Here is a 14,740-nt window from a genome sequence, read left to right on the forward strand (position 1 = left end):
TTACTTAAGTAAAGAAGTCTGTGGTGTTTTTATTTGCATCCTTTTCCAAAGATTTGTCTTAATCTGCCATCGCTTTCCTCACCTCATTTGTGACTTGATTACAGACTAGCTTATATCTACCATAGGCTTCTGTATCACCTGATAATTTATATGCATCCCATGAATTTTTCTTTTCTGCCACAAGTCTCATTAGTTTATCTGATGTCCATTTAGGCCTAAACCTTGAACAGTATTTCTTAATTCATATGAAAAGCCTAGTAGCTTCCAATATTAATTCCTTGAATGCTTTCCATTTAGAATTTGCTGTTGGTAACATCATCAGTTGGTCCCTCTGTATAGAATTTAAAACCAGTCTGAGACCACTGTAGTCACCTTTACAAAAACAAAAACCCTTCCCTTTACCCCTGATGGTAATTAAATCTTTAATTAAATCCCATATTAGTACACTGTCATCACTACCACCTAGTGGTTCCTTTATCTGCAGATTCTTAATTCGTGAAGAATCATTGCTGATACTCAGATCAAGAGTATTACTCCCTCTGTTTGTATCTCGAACATGCTGCTGTAGAAAACAATCATCCAATTAATCCACAAAAGTCTTGCTAGTGTGTGAGAGGCCAACCCACAATTTCCAGTCTATAACTGGGAAGTTAAAATCCCCCATTATAAGGCATTCTTATTTACTGGCCCACTATTTCTCTGTATGTTCATTGTACTCATCAGAGTCATTAGACCTATAACAAACTCCTACCCTCATTTTTGCTTTCCCAGTGCTTATATCACGCCAAACTGACTGAATATTGCACTGTCCATCCATGTCAACTGCATTCACTGCCATAGATTTTATGTTTCTTAACTAGCAGCATAACCCCTCCTCCCTTCCTATCCTGTCTGTACACATTGTACTCCCCAAATTCAAATTCCTTACATCTGTGTGACACCACATATTGGTGTCATCCTAATGATGGCTCCCTAATCAAGAGTGCCATCAAAGTCTCAACATATATAAATGATGCCCCTTAACCCCATTTGCATTTGGGCTCCCAAGTACCTTTGCATGGCCCTGTTTTGGATATTCCAATGTCTGCCTTTGATGTCTTTACCAGCATTTCAAATTCATCAAATTTATTTACTACACTCCTAGCATTGGTGTACATGCAAGTATACTTGCACCTGTTACTCTTAGTTATCCTAACACAGCTCATATATTTACTTGTTCCATGATTTCCCCATCCCACCAGCAGTTCTTGAAATCCCCAGCAACTTGCTCTCCCACCTTCATGACCTTGATTAAAAATAGAAAAAATTAATGATTTATTAATGACTACAAAAAATTAGAAACATTTCTGAAAATGTTATTAATGAATGATGAGGATATGCAACCAATCTGCCGATGATAAAATCTGTGTAATTTCTAGGCCACCTGTGGTTATTGGAATGTAAGCAAAGTATGCAAGAGGGGGTATTGCAAAAGCATTTTTCACATAGACTGATTAAAAACCATGTCAGAAACTACTGTAGCTGTAATCCTTGTCCAAGACTGACTAACTTGGCCGTGGTGTGGGGAAAGAAAAAGAAGGGAAAAAAATACATCTTGTCTTTAAGGAATTCAAACCCAAACTTTTCCCACATGGTGTGGAGGGAGATGGAGCACAATCTGTAAGGATTTAGATTATTATAAATACTCATAGTTATAATTAGATATCAGATTATATGCAGTTGTATATTTTGGCTCTTTTAATCATTAGTGTATATAAATGCATATAATATTACTAGCACTACTGCAAAATTAATTAATTTGATCACTTTTTTCAGGCAACTCAGAAATTTGGCTTCAGTCATTGAAAATATTAAAATAAATTATCATGGGAAAACATGTCAATGGTGTTTTATACTTTAATTCTTAGGCCATCAATGACTTTTAAGGTGGGAATGTAACTCTCACCTAAAAGTTTGGAATCGTGTTTCATTTTTCTTAATTTTCAAAGTTTTTTTTATTAAAATAGGACCAACTGACTTACCAATTTTTATTAAAATATTTTCTGTTATGTATATAAATCAAAAAACTTAAATAATTTTTAAAAATTTTCTAGAATATTCGAGAATATTCCAGTAAGAGACCTAAATGTGGTGAACACTGTTGATGATTCTAGAATATTCTAGAAAGTGGAAATATTGTTTCAATATTATAAAAGATTGTAGATGATTTTAGAGTATTTTTCAATAATATAAATTGAGAAATAAGAGGTGTAACTTATAAAATCAAACACATCATTCAGAAAGAGTGTTTGGTGTAAGTTTTGTGTGTTTCATGATAAACATGGCAAGAAATAAGGAACAGAGCATTGAAAAAAAAGAAGCACTTTTATAACTCTGCATAAAGAAAGTTATTCCATGTGAAGTATTATCAAAAAACCAGGAGTTTCGGCTAAGGTAAAGAAAGCCAACATGACAACTATGGGAAACTTACCGGACAAACTGGTTTTCCATTATGGCAGTTTCTCCCTGCATCCTCGGTAAACAGAAGGTGCATATTATCGGTAGTGGCAATAGAAGTCAAAAAATATATATTGATTGACATGTAGGTGTGACAGATGATATACTGATTGGTGTGTGAACACAACAGATGCTAACATCATAGCATTAAGTGACTGATTGACGTCATCATACATCGTATCCAGGTATCATTGTAGGCAGGCATGATGACCAGGTTTTTGAGTGTTTTTTTTAGACTAGATCTAGGAACACTTATACTCATGGTTAAGGGGGAGGACATATTCTCTCTCTGCTCCTCTAAAATACGCCCTCTGTCATATATATATAAAGAATTTTTCTTTTCCTATTATTTCCTAACCTCTAACGTTTGTCAGGTTAGGAAATAAAATGAAAAATAAATCTTTTCCTTTTTTCTAACCTTAAAAACATACAAAGAAATCAGTGAATATGGTTTTTTTAATATAAAAAATAAAAACACTAATGAACTCCAAGTAATCTGCTTTGTTAATGATAAACACATAATAAAGAAAGTTTATGAATGATGTAGATCTGCTGGACTGGGGTGCACAAGATGGGCATCCAGATTGGGGAAGGGAACAAAAGGGTGCTACTTACCTAGATAAGCTTCACTTCTGCAAATTGAAACTTCTGGAGACTAGGCACCTGTAGAGTGATCTGATTGAGGCGTTTAAGGCCTTCAATGGATTGAATAAGCTGAAATGTGAATGGCATTCATCCTCCTTTGAGATTACACACATGAGGGGTATATATTCAAATTGAGGATAGGATGGTTACAGGATAGATCTATTGGAAGTTTGCCTTAAGCCAGTGGGTGGAACAGGCTTTCATCTGTTGTACTGGAAGTGATGGTTTGAATAAATTTAAGGAAATTCATAATAAAGAAAATAAAAATGAACAGAACAGTGCTTTTTCAGAAAAAAAAATCTATTTCTCAAACACAAAACATTTATTTGTGTTAAAGCACTAATCATTACATTGTCTGTCACACCTATGTGTCAATTGATATATCATTTTTGACTTCTACTGCTGCTACCGATTAGCATTAGTAGAGGCACACGATGCAAGAAAGCAAGCTTATACAGCATCGGCCAAAAAAAAAAAAAAAACCATTCCCATTTCACTGATCCATTCATTTCAAATGTTTGTCTAATTCTGCCTTGAATTTATTTAAGCTGTGAACTTCCACAACAACAGAAGGAAGTTTGTTCCAGCAATCAACTACCCGCTGGCTAAAGGCAAACTTCCACACATCATTAAACCTGCCCAATCCATTTAGCATTAGCATTAGCATAGGCATTTGATGCAAGAAAGCAAGCTTATGCAGCATCAGCCAAAAAAAAAAAAACACTTCCACTTCACCCCTCTGTTCGTTCGAAATACCTGTCCAGCTGAGCCTTAAACTTATTTAGGCTATCAACTTCCACGACAAGGGATGGAAGTCTGTTCCACCAACAAACCACCCGCTGGCTAAAGGCAAATTTCCGCACGTCTATCCTACATCTGTCTTTCCTCAATTTGAATTTATGCCCTCTCAGGTGATTATTCTGAGTGAGAGGAAGAATCCCATCAGCATTGAGCATGCTCAAACCATCCAAGGCTTTATACACCTCTATCAGATCACCTCGCTGGTGCCTAGTCTCCAGACACTGTAATTTGCAAAACTTAAGCCTTTCTTCGTAAGAGCACCAATTTGTTCCATTCACTAATCTTGTTGCCCTTCTCTGTACTCGTTCCAGCAGCTCTACATCCTTCTTGAAATGAGGCCTCCAGACCTGTATACAGTACTCTAGGTGTGGCCTGACCACTGCCTTATACAAGGGAATAATCACCTCCTTATCCCTGATAGAAAAATTCCTATATATCATTGACAATACACCATGAGCTACTCTTGCAGCCCGTTTGCACTGCTCAGAGAACTTCATATCTGCCTGCACAACCACCCCCAGGTCCCTTTCATTCTCTACCACTGTCAGTGTAGTACCACAGAGTTGATACGTTGCTCTGGGGTTGCTGTTTCACATGTGTAGTACTTTACATTTGTCAATGTTAAACTTCATTTGCCACCTCTCAGCCCATCTGCTCAACCTTTCCAGATCCTGTTGCAGCAGCATAGTGTCAGTAGTGTCCTTGACAACCCTGCCTACCTTTGTATCGTCTGCAAACTTCGACATTAAGCTTGATATACCATCATCAATATCATTTATAAATACAGAAAACAATAATGGACCCAACACTGAGCCCTGAGGGACTCCATTAATAACATTAGTCCACGACGAGCAGTGTCCATTGATTACGACTCTCTGTCTTCTCCCCCTCAGCCACCCCTTTACCCACAGCAGCAATTTGCCTCCAATGTTACACTGCTCCAATTTGTGCAGCAGTCTTCCATGTGCAACAGTATCAAAAGCCTTTCTAAGATCCAAGTATATAATATCAAAGTTATTCCCTGCATCCAGTTCCTTTGTGACTGCATCATAGTATCCAATCAAATTGGTCAGGCAAGACTTCCCCTTAACAAAACCATGCTGTGTCTGAGCTATAACTGAAGTTTTGTCTAAATGATCCTGCAGTGCTTCTTTAACTAGTGCCTCCATTAATTTTCCTGAAACAGAAGTTAAACTCACAGGTCTATAATTACTTGTGTCAGCCTTTGATCCTCCTTTGTGAATTGGGGTCACATTTGCATATCTCCAGTCTGTGGGTACCTCCCCTGAGTCCAAGGAAGCTCTCATAATTATGGCTAAGGGTTTTCTTACTTCCTCTGCTGCCTCCTTTAATATAACTGGATAGATCCCATCCACCCCGGGTGCCTTTCTTGTGTTTATCTTCAACAATTTCTCCTCCACTTTACTCTCAATTATTACAAGATTCTCTAGCTTACTGCTAGAGTTGAATACACCTCTAGCATTCCCCTCACTAAATAACTCCTCATGTGTGAATGTCGATGCAAAATATCCATTTAGTTTGTTAGCTACCTGAGCAGGATCATCAACAATTGACCCATCGATATCAAGTGGACCAATCTGATTCATCCCCTTCCTTCTAGAGTTTACATAAGTTAAGAACTCTTTGCTGTTTTTCAGGCATTTAAGGCCTTGTACACCTCAATTAGATTTCCCTTCATCAGTCTTGTTCCCCTTCTCTGTACTCATTCTAGTAACTCTACATTCTTCCTAAAATGTGGCTTCCACACATGTACACAGTACTCAAAGTGTGGCCTGACTACTGCCTTATACAAGGGGATAATCACCTTATCCCTGCTCGCAAAATTCCTGTATATCACATGCAGGATATTTCAGAAACAGCTGGGAGTCATTGCGGTACAAGTAAACACATGGGTTGTGTTAGGGTAGCTAAGAATAGAAACAGGTGCATGTATACTTGCGTGTACACTAATGCTAGGAGTTTGGTAAATAAATTTGATGAATTTGAGGTATTTCTCAAAGCATCAACGGCAGATATTGTTGGGATATCAGAGACGTGGTGTCACACAGATATAAGGAATGCAGAACTGGAATTTGGGGAGTACAACGTCTACAGAAAGGATAGACAGGATAGGAAGGGAAGAGGGGTTATTAGTTAAGAAACACATAAAATCTAAGGAAGTGAAGCCAGTCGATATCGCTGGACAGTGCAGCGTCGACTCAGTTTGGAGTGACATAAGCATTGGGAGATCAAAATTGAGAGTAGGAGTGTGCTATAGGCCTAATGACTCTGATGAGTATAATAAGAAACTGTACAGGGAAATAGAGCCAGTACATCAGAGAGTCTTAAAATGGGGGATTTTAATTTCCCAGATATTGACTGGAATTTGTGGGTTGGTCACTCACAAACAAGCAAGGCTTTTGTGGATTTATTGGATGATTGCTTTCTACATCAGCATGTTCAGGAGGCAACTAGAGGGAGTAATACTCTTGATTTGATTATCAGTAGTGATTCTTCATGCATTAAGAATCTGCAGATAAAGGAACCACTCGGTGGCAGTGATCACAGTGTGCTGAAGTGGGATTTACTCAAAGAGGTAACTACCATCAGGGGTAAAGGGAAGGGTTATTGCTTTCGTAAAGGCGACTACAATAGTCTGAGACAATATTTAAATTCTATACAGTGGGACCAACTGAAGGTGTTACCAACAGCAAATTCAAAATGGGAAGCATTCAAAGAACTTATCTTGGAAGCTACTAGGCTTTACATACCAACTAAGAAATATAGTTCAAGGTTTAGGCCTAAATGGATGTCAGATGAACTAATGAGACAAATGACAGAGAAGAAAAATGCATGGGATACATATAAATTAACACGTGACACAGAAGCCTATGATAGATACAAGTTGATCTGTAACCAAGTTACAAAGGAGGTTAGGCAGGAAAAGGCAGATTACGAGAAATCTTTGGCAAGGAATGCAAAGAAAAACAGCAAAGAGTTCTTTACTTATGTAAACTCTAGAAGGAAGGTTATGAATCAGATTGGTCCACTTGATATCGATGGGTCAACTGTTGATGATCCTGCTCAGGTAGCTAACAAACTAAATGAATATTTTGCATTGGCATTCAAACATGAGGAGTTATTCAGCGAGGGGAATGCCAGAGGTGTATTCAACTCTGGCAGTAAGCTAGAGAATCTTGTAATAATTGAGAGTAAAGTGGAGGAGAAATTGTTAAAGATAAACACAAGAAAGGCACCTGGGGTGGATGGGATCTATCCAGTTATATTAAAGGAGGCAGCAAAGGAAGTAAGCAAACCCTTTGCCATAATTATGAGAGCCTCCTTGTGCAAATGTATCCCCAATTCACAAAGGGTGATTGAAGGGTGACACGAGTAATTGCAGACCAGTTAGTTTAACTTCTGTTCCGGGTAAAATAATGGAGTCACTCATTAAAGATGCATTGCAGGATCATCTACACAAGACTGCAGCAATAATTCAGACACAGCTTGGGTTTGTTAAGGGAAAGTCTTGTCTGACAAATTTGATTGGTTATTACGATGTGGTTGCAAAGGAACTGGATGCAAAAACAATTTTGATATCATATATTTGGATTTCAGGAAAGCTTTTGACACTGTTGCACATTGAAGACTACTGTACGAATTGGAGCAGAATGGTATTAAGGGTAAACTGCTACAATGGATAAAAGGATGGTTGAGTGGGAGAAGACAGAGGATCGTAATTAATAGGTGCTGCTCTTCATGGACTAATGTTATCAGTGGAGTCCCACAGGGTTTGGTGTTGGGTCCACTGTTGTTTTGTATGCTTATCAATGATATTGATGAAGGTATATCAGGCTTAGTGTCGAAGTTTGCAGATGATACAAAGGTTGGCAGGGTTCTTAATGACAGTAATGGCAGTGTGCTACTGCAACAGGATCTAGAAAATTTGGGCAGATGGGCTGAGAAATGGCAACTGAAGTTTAACCTTGACAAATGCAAAGTACTGCATATGGGTAGAAGTAACCCCCGAAAAACTTACCAACTGTGTGGTACTACACTTAAGGTGGTAGAAAATGAAAAAGACCTGGGAGTAATTGTGCAGTCAGATATGAAGTTTTCTGAGCAATGCAGACAGGCTGCCAGGGCAGGTCATGGGGTTTTGTCAATGATATATAGGAATTTGGCTAGCAGGAAAAAGGAGATGATTGTCTCTCCGTATAAGGCAATGGCTAGGCCACGCCTTGAGTACTGCATACAGGTCTAGAGGTCTCATTTTAGGAAGGATGTAGATTGCTTGAGCATGTACAGAGAAGGGCAACAAGATTGGTGAGAGGAATGAAGGGATCCTCTTACCAAGAGAGGCTTAAGTTTTGCGAATTGCAGTGGCTGGAGACTAGGCACCTGCACAGTGATCTGACTGAGGTGTAAAAGGCCTTGAATGGGTTGAGCACGCTGAATTTTGATGGAATTCTTCCACTTGTTTAGATTACAATCCTAAGGGGGCATAAATTCAAATTAAGGAAAGACAGATGTAGAATAGATGTAAGGAAGTTTGCCTTTAGCCAGCGGGTGGTTAATTGCTGGAACAAACTTCAATCTGTCTTTGTGGAAGTTGATAGGTTAAATAAAATTAAGGAGGAACTGGACAAACATTTAGAGGGAATGGTTGTGCGAAATTATTTTATTTTATTTATTTATTTTTTTTTTTATTTTGGCTGCTCATACACTTGCTTTCTTGCATCCTATGCCACTACTACTTCCACTCTTTGAAACTTCACTTACTCCAGTCCAACTTTCCTAACAGTGAGGTAAAATGTTCCTTGATGATTTTAATGTTCACAACTCCAGCTGGTTCCTGTTTTATAGTCACACTGACCCAGCTGTTCAAGATGCTGAGGCTTTTGCAATTACTAATGACCTTGCACAGATTGCTGATTTAACTATCAGAATACTAAGCATTCCTAACCACACAGCCAACACGCTTATCTTTTTTTCACAAACAACTCTTCTAAGTACACGGTCAAGGTAAGTATTCCACTAGACACAGATCACAGCATGGTGATGGTCTCTTCTCCAATGGAGCCTTTCTCTCATGGCCATTCTCCAACTTGTGTTGTTTGGCATTACAAGAATGCAAAATGGGATGATCTCTGAGATTTCTGTTCTTCTTTTCCTTGGTCAGATTACTGTTTCAAACCTTCTGATATCAAGGTTTGCTCAGATCATGTCAAATTATTCTAGTAGGGATGAAATCCATTATTCTACACTTCACCTCAAAATCTCATCCTGTATCTAAACCTTGATTTTCCAATAAATATGCCAAGGCTGTTCAAGGTATGAAGGTTGCATGTCACAAGTGGCTTGAATCCAGATCTCCAAGTACATTTTCTGCTAATCCAAAAGCTTGCAACAATTGTAAAGCAGTTACTAATCAGTCCAGACTAGTTTTTGAAGAGTCTAAGAGTAGAAAACTTGTTTCTTGTCCAAATTGTCTAGGATGCAAGTCTCTCGCCAAAGCTTAAACTTTTGCCCATCTCTATTTCCACATCTGTCAAAACCAGATGGTTCTATTGCCACTTTAGCCAAAGATAAAGCTGACCTGCTAGTATCCTTGTTTTCTTCTAACTCACATATTAATGATTTTGGTAAACTAACTTCTACCATTTCCAGTACACTCCATCCAGTGCTTACTGTGGTCTTCTGTCAAAAAGGATGTGAGAAAAATTTTGAACCGTCTTGATGACAAGAAAGCACCAGGTCCTGATGGTATTTTTCCACTTGTTCTCAAAACCTGTGCTCTTGAGCTTACTTCTGTTCTGTGTCACCTTTTTTTGTTTTCTTATTCCACAGGTGTTTGCTCTTCTGCTTGGAAATTTGCTCATGTCCAGCCAGTTCCTAAAAATGATGATAAATCACTCCCATCCAATTATTGCTCCAATGCACTTAATTGTACTCTTTCTAAAGTAATGGAGAAATCTATTAACCAACAACTCTTAAACTATATAGAAACTTTCCATCTGTTGAATGATCTCCAGTATAGATTCTGTCAGTGTTGATCCACTGGTGATATAATGGCTTATACTAATCTATGGACAACTTCAGTAGAAAGTTCGGTGAAACTCAAGCAGCTGCCCTTGACATTTCAAAGTCTTTTGATCATGTTTGGCATAAAGTCTTCAAAATAAGCTCCAATCTTATGGTTTGCCAACTGTTTTTTTGTAATTTGGTATCCAGCTTTCTCTCTGTCTGCTCACTGCAGGTAATGGTAGATGGATCTGTCTTCTAACCCCTCCACTAATGCAGGTGTTCCTCAAGGTTCAGTTCTTTCTCCCACTCTCTTTCTTTTGTATACTAATGACCTTCTTCAATTGACTGAAAATCCTATCCATTATTTTAATGATGATAGCACATTCCATTCCACCTTCCAGTTTGAGAAAACTTGCCCTGCTCAAACAGCTTCAATTTCTCAAATCATCATCATCGGCCATTTTCAATCCACTGCAGGATGAAGACCTCTCCAGCACCTTTACAGTTCTTTCTGTTTTGAGCACTGGTCATCCATTTACTACCCAAAAACTCATGAATTTCATCTATCCATCCCCGCCTTTGTCTTCCAGGTTTTCTTCTAGCTCCTCTTGGGTACCATTCTGTTATTTTCTTAGTCCATCTGTCATCATGTCTTCGAGCTATGTGTCCTGCCCAAGACCATTTTAGTTCTTTAGTTTTGATAAGAATGTCCTTTACTTGAGTTTGCTGCCTAATCCATGTGTTTCTCTTCTTATCTAACAGTCTGATTCCCAATATAATTCGTTCCATTCTTTGCTGTGTAGTTCTCAGCTTCTCTTCCATTCTTTTGGTGAGTGCCCAAGTTTCACTTCCATAAGTCATGGTGGGGAGTATACATTGGTTCATTATTTCACGTTTCAGACAAACTGGGATATTGCTCTTCAGTATGTGACTATATTTCCTGAATGCTATCCATCCAAAATTTATTCTTCTCTTGACTTCCAGCCATTTATCATTATTACAGCTAATAACTTGTCCCAGAGAAGTACATGACTCCACCTTTTCAATTACTGCTCCTTCAATCATTATTTCCCTTTCTGTGGCATATTTGTTCATCATTACTTTTGTTTTAGCCATATTCATCTTTAGTCCAAAATCCTTACTAACTGGACATAACTGATTAAGATTTTCCTCTAATTCTTTGGGATCGTAGCTTATGACCACAATGTCATCTGCAAATCGTAAATGGTTTAAGGAACTCTCCATTCACATTGACTCCTTTCTGCGACTAGTCTAATCTTCTGAAAGCTTCCTCAAGGGCAGCAGTAAACAGCTTCGGAGATATCGTGTCTCCTTTCTCGATTTTAAATTTCCTACTGTCTTTGTCTAGTCTAATGAAGGAGGTAGCACTCTCATATATTTTCTTCAAAATCATAATATATGGAGTATCTATGCCTTGTCTTTCCAGTGCCCGAAACATTGCCTTATGCTGTATGGAGTCAAATGCCTTTTCATAATCCACAAATGCCAGGCATAATGGTGTTTTATATTCAATTGCTTTTTCCTTTAGCTGTGATATTACGTGAAGGTGATCCATAGTTGAGAATCCTGTCCCAAAGCCAGCTTGCTCTTTCGGTTGATTCTCATCAAGTATTCTTTCTAATCTGTTAGTAATGACCCTTGTGAACAACTTGTAGATATGGGATAACAAGCTAATTGGTCTATAATTTCCAATTTCTGATTTATCACCTTTCTTATGCAGCAAAACTATGATTGCATTATTCCACTCCTTAGGCGTCACACCTTTTCTAATGCACTTTGTGAAGAGCCTTGCCAGTTTTTGTGTTATGTCTCTTTCTCCCAATTTTAACAACTCTACAGTAACTTCATCTTCCCCTGGGGCTTTCTGATTCTTCAATGCATGTTCTATCTCATCAGGAAGAATATCGGGTATGTCGTATGTGTTGCTACTTTGCAATCCATCTTCCCCACTGCTGGCATCATTCCCTCGCTCCTTGTATAATTCTCTATAGTAGTCTTCTGCTATCTGAATTATGCCTTCTCTGCTGTTTATAAGTACACCATCGCTATTCTTCAGTTTCAGTATCATTTGTCTTTCTGTATTACTGCTCATGGCTGCTGATTTAAATCCTTTGTTTTCCCTTAATGCTTGTTCTACTTTTCTTGAGTTAAATCTTCTTATGTCCTCTCTGAGTCTCTTTCTAATGGCTTTGCATAACTCAGTATACTCAATTTTCTTCCCTGTCAGTGTTTTTCTTGCTCTTCATTTGTCGTCTTCGGTTCATCATGACAAGTGTTTCTTGACTAATTTTTTCTTCTTTGGATTTCCTTTTCCCTATAGGTTTCTTGGGCTTTATCACTTTCAGAAAGTTGTAATATTCCTCGTCGATATCTTGGTCCTGAGCAGTCTGCAGAAGCTCAAACTTGTTCTTAAGTTCCAGTACATACTGCTTTTTCTCCTCCTCTGTTATCTCAAAGACCTTTGTATTATTTACTCGAGACAGTTTTTTTCCTTTCCTTTCCTACATCTATATCAAGTGTACTCTTACCATTCTGTGATCACTGCCAACATAACTTATTCAGGACAGTAACATCATTCACAATATATCTTCTGTTAGTGAGGATGAAGTCGATTTCATTAGTTGTTAATCCATTTGGACTCTTCCATGTCCACTTTCTGTTCATCCTTTTCTTGAAAAATAGTGTTCATTACTGACAGTCCTTGAGATTCTGGAAATTCCACAAGTCTTTCACCTCTTTTATTTCTTTCACCAATTCCAAAATTTCCTATAGTTCCTCTTTCTGCACTGTTTTGCCTTTTTCCAACCTTAGCATTAAAGTCCCCCATAATAATAGTGTAGTGGGTTTTCTGCTCATCTAGAAGACTCTCAATTTCGGTGTACATTTCTTCAACCTCTTCATTATCATGGCTCGATGTTGGTGCATAAATCATTATAACCTTTAGCTCGTACCTCTTAGAAATCTTGAGTATTAGTCTTGACACCCTTGGTGATGTACTTTTGAATTCCAAAATGTTGTTTTTAAAATCTTTATGGATCAGAAACCCAACTCCACCTTCACTCCTTTCACTGTTTCCATTGGTGTACAGCAGATTTCCACTTGATAAACTTATAAGTGATTCATTTCTTCTTCTTGTTTCAGCCAAACCGATGATATTCCAATTCACATTTTCTAATTCCTTTTCCAGCTCTAATATCCTGTCTTCACCGATGAGTGATCTTATGTTATAACAGGCCAAGTTCAGTTTCCGTGCATGGCAACCTGGTCGTACTCAGAGATTCTTAGCACCCTCTGCTTCCACTCTGATCCTCTCGCTGCCGTAAGAGGGAGAGCGAAAGCTGCTGGGGACTGAGGGCCATTTGCTTTGTTGTGCTGTCATATGCTGGAGGGTTTGGTCTTTTCCTCTTCACGCTGACCAGGCGTCTTGAAGAGAACCACTCTACACGTTCGTTGCCACCTAAGTGACGTAACAGTGCTTACCATCGAGAAGGTGTGAATGAGTGGATTTTAGGGAGGCAGGCCAACCGGACTTCTCCTAAATCTTCTGTAATAGAGAGATATTGGATCCATCAGTGTTTTAGGCTGTGTCTGATAACACACAGGATACCTGTTCCCCTCTTCTCAAATATCCACTACCAATTCCTTAAATGCTGATCTTCGGATAATTCTCCAGTGAGCAAAGATAATTCAGTTGATTTCAATCCTTCTAAAACTCAGTCCTGTCTTATAATGTCACAAAAAAAGGATTCTTCTGCTCCTGTGCTTATATTTGATGACACTCTTGATTTCTATACAATATTGCATATCTCTATTGAGGATTGCATATCTCTCTTCTAACCTCTCCTGGCATAAGCACATCACAAATATTGCTTCCTCTGCATCTAAAAAACTAGATTTTCTATTTAACTCTCAGTGTTACTTTTCTTCCAAAAAGCTGTTCACTCTGTACAAATTGCAAATCTGTCCTACCATACAATATTGTTCCCATGTCTGGGGTGGTGCCCCCATAATCTCTCCTAGACTTCTAAACTGCAATCAAAAGAGGGCAGTTAGGTTAATTAATGACTCATCTCTTATAAAATCTCTCCACTCTGTCTAATAGATGTTGTTTCTGCTGCATACCTTTTCTATGGTACTTTCATTTTTCTGAATTGACTTCTATAATTCTTCCTCTCTCTACCAAACTCACAGAACCAACTTTTCTCCTTCATTTATTCCTCCAACTTCCATTTTCTGGAACAACCTCCCTTCATGCGTGTTTGTTACTAACTTGTTACTAACAAAATAAAATTAAAAATTTTATTTTTTTAAAATTTAATCCATTTACTGATCCATTTGCTGAAGTTTTCGAAGTCCATATCATCATGATGGTCATTAGTCTTCTGCTTCAATTTAAAAATTAGTAAGGCATCATTTACAAAGCCTTTATCTCTTCCAGCATGAATAATAATTAATCATAAGCCCTTCCCGATTGCCGAAAGCATACCATTTTCACTCTCTGATTGCCAACAACTTCCTTCTTGTGTGTGTGTGTGTGTGTGTGTGTGTGTGCAGAATGTAATATGTTTCGTTGAGATATATTATTTGTTTTCCATCAGATCTAGCATTTCTTATTCTTTATAAGTATTGATACTGTAAGGATGCTATTTCTAATTTCTCATTTAATATTTTCCTTCTAGAGTGTCCTATTTTCTACTTATAACCTATCTATCTATTTAATTGTTTTTCAAAGTTCCTTGATGCAGTTCAA

General features: G+C 38.1%; 1 protein-coding gene across 1 annotated transcript in view; it reads right to left on the reverse strand.

Moving 5' to 3' along the window:
- LOC150084175 (guanine nucleotide exchange factor DBS-like) overlaps nucleotides 1–14,740 on the reverse strand; it is a 619,625-nt gene that overhangs the window by 260,624 nt on the left and 344,261 nt on the right. The gene's annotated exons all lie outside the window — the stretch shown is intronic.

This window comes from Mastigoproctus giganteus, chromosome 6, assembly GCF_048544385.1.
Source record: "Mastigoproctus giganteus isolate SK-2022 chromosome 6, ASM4854438v1, whole genome shotgun sequence".
NCBI classification, from domain to species: domain Eukaryota; kingdom Metazoa; phylum Arthropoda; class Arachnida; order Uropygi; family Thelyphonidae; genus Mastigoproctus; species Mastigoproctus giganteus.